Raw genomic sequence first — 9,158 nt, forward strand, 5'->3', positions numbered from 1 at the left:
CAGAGTCCATCGTCTCTCATGGTTCGTCTACCCCTCCGATTTCCCCCGCTTCATTCTTCCCCTCCCGCTACCTTCTTCTTCTTCTTTTTTTTCTTAACATATATTGCATTATTTGTTTCAGAGGTACTGTGCATTGATTTTATATCCTGCCACTTTACTGAATTCCTGTATGAGTTCTAGCAGTTTTGGGGTGGAGTCTTTGGGGTTTTCCACATAAAGTATCATATCATCTGCAAAGAGTGAGAGTTTGACTTCTTCTTTGCCGATTTGGATGCCTTTGATTTCTTTTTGTTGTCTGATTGCTGTGGCTAGGACTTCCAATACTATGTTGAATAGCAGTGGTGATAGTGGACATCCCTGCCGCGTTCCTGACCTTAGGGGGAAAGGTCTCAGTTTTTCCCCATTGAGAATAATATTCGCTGTAGGTTTTTCATAGATGGCTTTTATGATATTGAGGTATATACCCTCTATCCCTATACTCTGAAGAGTTTTGATCAAGAAAGGATGCTGTACTTTGTCAAAAGCTTTTTCTGCATCTATTGAGAGGATCATATGATTCTTGTTCTTTCTTTTGTTAATGTATTGTATCACATTGATTGATTTGCGGATGTTGAACCAACCTTGCAGCCCAGGGATAAATCCCACTTGGTCATGGTGAATAATCCTTTTAATGTACTGTTGGATCCTACTGGCTAGTATTTTGGTGAGAATTTTTGCATCCATGTTCATCAGGGATATTGGTCTGTAATTCTCCTTTTTGATGGGGTCTTTGTCTGGTTTTGGGATCAAGGTAATGCTGGCCTCATAAAATGAGTTTGGAAGTTTTCCTTCCATTTCTATTTTTTGGAACAGTTTCAGAAGAATAGGTATTAATTCTTCTTGAAATGTTTGGTAGAATTCCCCTGGGAAGCCATCTGTCCCTGGGCTTTTGTTTTTTGGGAGATTTTTGATGACTGCTTCAATTTCCTTAGTGGTTATAGGTCTGTTCAGGTTTTCTATTTCATCCTGGTTCAGTTTTGGTAGTTGATACATCTCTAGGAATGCATCCATCTCTTCCAGCTTATCTAATTTGCTGGCATAGAGTTGCTCATAATATGTTCTTATAATTGTTTGTATTTCTTTGGTGTTGGTTGTGATCTCTCCTCTTTCATTCATAATTTTGTTGATTTGGGTCATTTCTTTTCTCTTTTTGATAAGTCTGGCCAGGGGTTTATCAATCTTGTTAATTCTTTCAAAGAACCAGCTCCTAGTTTCATTGATCTGTTCTACTGTTCTTTTAGTTTGTATTTCATTGATTTCTGCTCTGATCTTTATTATTTCTTTTCTCCTGCTGGGTTTAGGCTTTATTTGCCATTCTTTCTCTGGCTCCTTTAGGTGTAGGGTTAGGTTGTGTACTTGAGACCTTTCTTGTTTCTTGAGAAAGGCTTGTATTGCTATATACTTTCCTCTTAGGACTGCCTTTGCTGCATCCCAAAGATTTTGAACAGTTGTGTTTTCATTTTCATTGGTTTCCATGTATTTTTTTAATTCTTCTTTAATTTCCTGGTTGACCCATTCATTCTTCAGTAGGGTGCTCTTTAGCCTCCATGTATTTGAGTTCTTTCCGACTTTCCTCTTGTGATTGAGTTCTAGTTTCAAAGCATTGTGGTCTGAAAATAGGCAGGGAATGATCCCAATCTTTTGGTACCGGTTGAGACCTGATTTATGACCTAGGATGTGATCTATTCTGGAGAATGTTCCATGGGCACTAGAGAAGAATGTGTATTCCGTTGCTTTGGGGTGGAATGTTCTGAATATGTCTGTGAAGTCCATTTGGTCCAGTGTGTCATAAAAATTCTTGTTTGTTGATGGATTTGGTCAAATATCTAAAGACAAAATTTAGTACAATCATTCAATATCACCTTGAATGCCACGCACTGTGTGATTTCTTAGAGAGACCATTTGATGAAAACGTAATTCAAAATAAAAATAAAGATGAAATAATTAAAATAAATTAAAATTTAAGTATGGAAGGCTCCAGAGTTTGGTTAGTGGGAGATGGGATTTAAACCCATCGAAGAGGTAGTTCCTGGGGTTCCAAGTACTGTTCTTCTGGCTTAGGTCCCTGCTCCTCAATCTACTGATTGATTTGGCTCTTTCTTTCTAGACCCCTCAGATTCAGCTCCAGGTTCATGATGGACCCAGGCATCACTGGGGTTGGCATAGACCAGTTGGTCTCTTTTAGTCAAGCTAAATGGATGGAGAAGACAGAAGGATTCAGGAGGACATAGACAGCAGGGAAATTTCTGGGCCCACAGTGGCCCTTCCTTCCCTCTTCCTGACTTGACATCTCAGGGTCTATCATTTTCTCAGCAATCAGCTCTCATACTTGAAGGCCCCCAATTTCCTTGACAGTTTCATGGAGAATCTCCTCCTAACAGCTTCTCTTCTGCTGTCACTTCCTTCCCCCTCTTCTGCAGTTGGCCAGCTTCTTCTGGCTCCTTCCTGGCCCCGGACTAGCTCAGAAAAGAGCTGAGGGTCTCTTCTGTACTTGTGATGGGCCAGAGATCTGGGTATTCCCAGGATGGTGTCCAGTCTACCTCCCTATACCAATGGGGGCTGCTCTTTCCCACAGGGCTTCCCCAGTTTCTCACCAGGAGTGAGTAGGAGGAGTGCCCTTACATGTCACTGAGCTTAGAGCACTGGCTGTCAGTTTCATAAGCGTCTGCTACAGAATCTTGAGGGATCCTTTGGTGGGTGTAAGAGAAGTAGCAGGAGGCTGGAGAGTTAACACCAACTGTAGAAGAAGGCACAGCATGAGACTGAGTCATTTAAAAGCCAAAGAAGATCAACTTCTTCTGCTTTATGCTAATCCCAAGAAAGGTCAAAAGGAACTAGAAAGTCATAGCATTTCTTAAAGTTGGGGAACACAGATGAACTGGGGCATGTGCTTTTTTCCCTAGAAATTCCCATGTCTATTTCTCCATTTTGGTTTTTATTCTTTAAGAAACTTAAAATGTCTTATCTGGCCTTCTGCCTTTTTTAGGAGGAAAATTCATCTAGCCCAAGATGTTGCAATAGAACAGAGATCAAACTGGGATATCTCTTATGTCACCAAAACAACTGGGCTTTTGAGAATAGCTGACATGAATCTAAACTTACCTGCACCAATGGGAAGTGAATAGACCTGGAGTATGCCTCTTGCCAACTGTTATTCAGTGAATTTGGCCTCAATTATTTTATCTATAAAGTGGAACTTACCTCCTCTGCTCTCTATCCTCTCTCTCTGAACTACTTGATAGAATATGATAGACTGGATCCTTTTGAAAGAGAGACCAGGGTTCAAATTCCCATGTTGAGTGCTCTATTTTCACTCGAGTGATCTTTGTCATCAGGACATTTTTGATATAGTCTCACCTGGGACCAGAGAGTGTGACATCTGAAAAAGCCAGAAGGGATGGTAGACTGACATGGTATTGAGAAGGTCATCATGGTGAGTCTTGAATGCCTCCATGATGCTGGGTGGGCAGGAGATTCTGAGATCAAGCATTGGCACAGCTAAGACAAGACTTGGGTACTTGCAGCTGGCACCAGGTTCAAGCCATTACCCCTTCTCTTTATAGAAAGCCCCATGGCATTGGAGGATGGAAACTGGGGGTGATGAGCAGGGAAGATTTTAATGATAATGTTGGTGTCATGCTGTGAGTTGCCCAGCTCAGGGTTTGTCAACACCCTTTGCTTAACACAGCTCTTCAATTGTAGCTCAATTTCTCCATCAGTTGGGGGCACATCTCAGAAAATTGTTTGCTAATTCACTGAGATTATTCTAAAGAAATTACTTCTGTAGTTAGTGCATGGCCAGGAGTTGGTATCACCACAGGACTCCTTGCAAAGACAGATATATTGGTGAACTGTGGGCTGACTGTTTCTTTCCCATAGAGCAGAAGGTGCTGATGCTATTTTACAACTGCTCTGACCACACAAATGTGATATAAATTATGATGTCACAAGCCGTCCTATCATAAATAACCCTCACCTCTGCACTGGAAGGTCTGTTTCTAGGATGGCTTCCTCAGTCACATGTCTGGTACCTGGGCTGGGTTGGTTGAAAGATAGAGTCAACTTGGACTGTCAACAGGAGCTGTCTACATGTGGCCCTTCCAGGCTGGCAGTCTTAGGGCTCCAAGATGACTGTTCCTGGTGAACAAGGTGGAAGGTGCGTGGCCCTCCACGACCTAGCCACAGAAGTCATGTTGCATCTCCTCCACTGTAATGGAAGCAGTCACAAGCCTGTCCAGACTCAAGGACGGGGGAACTAGAGCCCACCTCTCATGAGAGGAATGTCAGAGAAATTGTGGTTACGTTTTAAAACCTCTATGATATCATTTTATCTGTAAATATTTGTATTAGTTTCTTATTGCTGCTGTAACAAATTACCACAAGCTCAGTCACTGAAAACAACACATTTATTTTTGTATAGTTCTGGAGGTCAGAAGTCCTGAAATGGGTCTCAATGGGTTAAAACCAAGGTGTCTGCAGGGCTACATTCCTTTTTGGGGGCTCTACGGGAGAATCCATTTTCTTGTCTTTTTTGGCTTCTAGAAGCTGCCCACATTCCTTGAATATAGCCAACAATGGCTGCTCAAGTCTTTCTCACATTGCGTCACTCTGACACTGACCTTCCTGCCTCCCTTATAAGGATCCCTGGGATTACATTGGGCCCACTCAGATAATCCAGGGTAATCTCCCCATCTCAGAGTCAGTGGATAGCAATCTTGATTCCTCCAGACTTCGTAACATAACATGTTCACAGCTTCCAAGGATTAAGACATGGACATCTTTGTGGGGGCAGGGGGAAGGTGACATTATTTTACCTACCTCATTATTTTAGTCTGTAACTTTAAAAATAAGGATTAAAAAACCCACAGTCAACAATACCACTGCTTATTTGTGGTCTGTGTATCCTCTTCATTGAAATGTTCCTTCGTGCCTCTTGCCCATTTTCTAATTGGACTGTTTGTTACTGTTGAGTTTTGAGAGTTCTTTACATATTCCAAATACAAGTCCTTTGCCAAATCTGTGGTTTGCAGATATTTTCTCTCATTCTTTAGCTTGTCTTTCACCTTGTTGACAGGGTCTTTGGAAAAGCAAAAGTATAAAGTTTCAGGGAAGTCCAATTTATGAGAATTTCCTTTTATGGATTGTACTTTTGGTGTCAAACGTAAAAACTCTTTGCTTAGTCTTAAATCCTGAAGATTTTCTCCTATTTTTTTTTTCCTAAAAGCTTTATAGCTTTATGTTTTACATTTAGGTCCATGATCCATTTTGAGTTAATTTTTTGCATAAGGTGTTAGTTGAGGTCAAGGTCATGTTCTTTGGTCTACAGATGTTCAATTGTTCCAGCACCATTTGTTAAAAGGCTATACTTCCTCCATTATTTCTTCTATAAATATTTGACAGAGCTTGCTTATGGAACCAGCTAGGTAGGAAGATTTTTTTCCCCCAAAGGATTTTAATTACTGATTTAATTCATTAATACAAATAGGACCATTCATATTTTCCATATCTCCTTTTTTCATAGTCTTCTTGTATCAGTCAATTATATATCTGAGAAGGGAGGAAAGGAACAGGAAAATTTAGCAAGCATGTGCCAGCCTGAGCTGGGGAAGTACCCTGGGTTTGGAATCTGAGGGTGCTTGATCAAGCAACCTGGAACACAAGACTGGATAAGGGGGAGCTTATTGACTTGGGAGTACTTTTTCTGGGTACAGGTTATAACTACCTGGCAAGGATCCCAAGGGTTGGTAAAAATTTGCTGCCAGGAAAGCTCCAGAAGCCTGGAGAAAGCAATGGATCACGCTGAGTGAAGTTAAAATACCTGACTTGCCATGACAGATGGAGGAGAAAGGGATGAAGAGGTTCATGGAAGTGAGCATGCTGGAAAGGATATATTGTGTGAGGTTGGAAGACCCACCAGATTATGTTCCATGGGCAATCCCAGAGAACATACTATTTACCAAAGCCATCAGGACTCATTGGTGAGAGGGACACCAGTATCTCTAAAAAGTTCAGTGGTATCTCTCCTGTGTAGGTTAGGGCTGATGGTAGGAGGGGCTGGCATTACACTTGGCCCTTTGATAGTAACAGGGATGATGTCTTCCCTCTTTGAATCTTCAAAATCATACCTTTCATCAGTTTTGTAATAATTTTAGCCATTTATCTCTTCAGATGCATCCGCTGTCTTCTCTCTCTCCTCTCATTTTGGGACTCCGGTTAACCAGATGACAGACACATTTTCATATTCTCTCTTTTGTATTTTCTATTCTTCTGTTTCTCCTTGCTTCATTTTGATATGTTTTAACTTTACCAACATTTCTTCTGTTGTGTTTAATCTGCTCTGAATTTTTATTTCAGTTATTGAATTTTTCAGTTCTGAATTTATTTTTGACTTTTACAAATCTGCATTGATACTCATTGCAGTTTTTAGTGCCTTGCCAAAAAGTTCAAGCTTTGTTTGTCAAACATTTGTTGCATTAACTGGGATCATGTTTTTAAAAATGTCAGAGTTTGAGGGGCGCCTGGGTGGCTCAGTCGGTTGGGTGTCTGCCTTTGGCTTGGGTCGTGGTCCCAGGGTCCTGGGATCAAGCCCTGCATTGGGCTCTCTGCTCTGCAGGCACCCTGCTTCTCTCTCTCTCCCTCTGCCTGTTGCTCCCTATGCTATGCCCTCTCTCTCTGTCAAATGAATGAATAAAATCTTAAAAAAAAAAAAAATTCAGTGTTTGAGATTTTTTAGACCATGCAGGTGTCTGGAGCTGGCCCCCAGTCTGTTCAGGGGCTGGTTCATTTTTAATTTACTTTTATTTCTAAGGCATCAACCCAAAAAGTGGATGGTTTCCTAAGACCCCTTCCTTGGGGCTGTCAGCCCTGGACTTTCAGTTTTCCACAGCCCATCCATGCCATGAAAAGTTCAGATTACCTCCCCAGCAGCCTCTTCTGAATTGCAAACATCTTTAGAAGAGGTCTCAAATGCCAGGCTCACATCCATGGATTTCTTTTTTCTTTTTTTTTAAGATTTTTATTTATCTATTTGACAGAGAGAGAGAGAGCGAGAGAGGGAACACAAGCAGGGGGGGTGGGAGAGGGAGAAGCAGGCTTCCCGTGGAGCAGGGAGCCCTATGCAGGGCTCCATCACAGGACCCAGGGATCATGACCTGAGCCGAAGGCAGACACTTAACCCACTGAGCCACCCAGGCGCCCCCCCCCCCCCATTTTTTTTTCACATGCATGGATTTCTGTTTTTCTGGGCTCTTAGACCAACAATTCCTTACTCCTTGCTTGCCTAGTGTAGACTCTCGTATCAGGGAATTGTGTATTCCTAGTAAATCTGTTTCAGGTAGAACATGGGCACATTGAGAGACTGTTTGCTAGTGGTTAATTAAGAGTGTGGGACTTGCTCTGGTCTGCAGGTTTGACTCCAGCATTACTAGCTGTGTGACCTCAAGCAAGTTTCTTAACCGTACTGAGGTTCTGTTTCCTCATGTCAAAAGGACATAAGCAGTATATACAACACAATGATATTTTGAAGGCTAGACAATGCACATAAATTCCTTGGTACAGGCTGTGGCTCATAGTAAATCCTCGAAAACTGTTAGCCTTTATTCTTAAAAAAGCTGAACTCATGAAAATGCATAAACATGCATGATAGAATGCCTTGTTTTATTTTTTAAAATTTTTATTGTTATGTTAATCACCATACATTACATCATTAGTTTTTGATGTAGTGTTCCATGATTCATTGTTTGTGCATAACACCCAGTGCTCCATGCAGAACATGCCCTCTTTAGTACCCATCACCCATCTCCCCCACCCCCTTCCCCTCTAGAACCCTCATTTTGTTTTTCAGAGTCCATCGTCTCTCATGGTTCGTCTCCCCCTCCGATCTCCCCCCCTTCAGAATGCCTTGCTTTATTGTTCATTTAAGTGGTGGATTTCCCCGGTGCATATAAATTTGCATTTGTTTTGAATACTTTGCTTATTCTTCAGCCTATGAGGACTGTATCACCAGCATAAAGCCTGGTATCATTAGAATGACACTCATCCTTTTTCTCTTGTCTTCCCTTCCTACTCAGATGCCCCTAATCATTCCCTCTCATTCTTTCCAACCAATGAAACTGCTTTGTCAGGGAAACCAAAGCAAACCAAAGAATAGACAAAACTCCAAGTTTCACTTAAGAGAACAAAAAGAGTCTTTATTATTCTGACATGCATAACAAAATGAAGGGCTCATAAAAACTCAATATGCATCTGTTGATGGATTTGGCCCAATGTCTACCCAGAGATAGGAGCAGTCTTTCACTATCACCCTCAATATGGCAACCACTGTATGATTGACTGGGAAGGGACTTAGGGTTAAGAGGGTGTCACATAAGAGAAGAACACCAAATAATAAAACAATTTATAATATTTAAATAGCTTGACTAAATTAGTTTTCAGTATGTGGTTAGGAGAAGAGAGAGGGAATTTCTGGAGTTGTAGAGACAGTTCTCTGGTTCAGGTCCCTGCTGCTCAATCTACCCATACCTCTAATGGGTTCCTTCTGGACCACTTGGATTCTCTCCAGGTCCCTGATGTATTCCTGGACCCAGGCACTGCTGGGGTTGGCACAGAAATCCTGGCCCTGTTTGGTGACAAAGCTGTGGAGAAGGCAGAAGTATTATATAGAGAATGAGTAAGGATATTCTTGACCACTTGTGGCCCCTTCATCTTCATCCCTGTGGGCAGCTTAGGGCTGGTCCACCTTATCAAGGCATCATTTCCCAAACCTCAGGGACTCCTGGTTCTTCCCTGAGTGATTTATGGCGATAACCTCGGCCACTTCCTTTCTGCTGTCTCTTTCTTCCTTCTCTTCCCTCTACTTCTGGGCACATGCTCCCTGGCTTCCTGCGTGCCCATCCCATGTCAGGAAAGAGCTCAGTGGTCTCTCTCTGTGTCCTGCATGCACAAAAGGCCCCCAGAGGGCCAGGCCTTCTCAGGACAGCTCCTTGTCCACCAGCTGGAGCATCCTTGCTCAGACTCCTGTGGACACTCCCAACCCCCGTGTCCTGTGTCTCCCCAGCATTGGGCAGGAAGAATGACACCTGACACCATGTTTGGGGAACTGGCCACTGGTCTTAAAATAG

The sequence above is a fragment of the Mirounga angustirostris genome, unplaced genomic scaffold (assembly GCF_029215605.1).
Source record: "Mirounga angustirostris isolate CCGP_5_RB_7025 unplaced genomic scaffold, mMirAng1.0.hap1 SCAF_17, whole genome shotgun sequence".
NCBI classification, from domain to species: Eukaryota; Metazoa; Chordata; class Mammalia; order Carnivora; family Phocidae; genus Mirounga; species Mirounga angustirostris.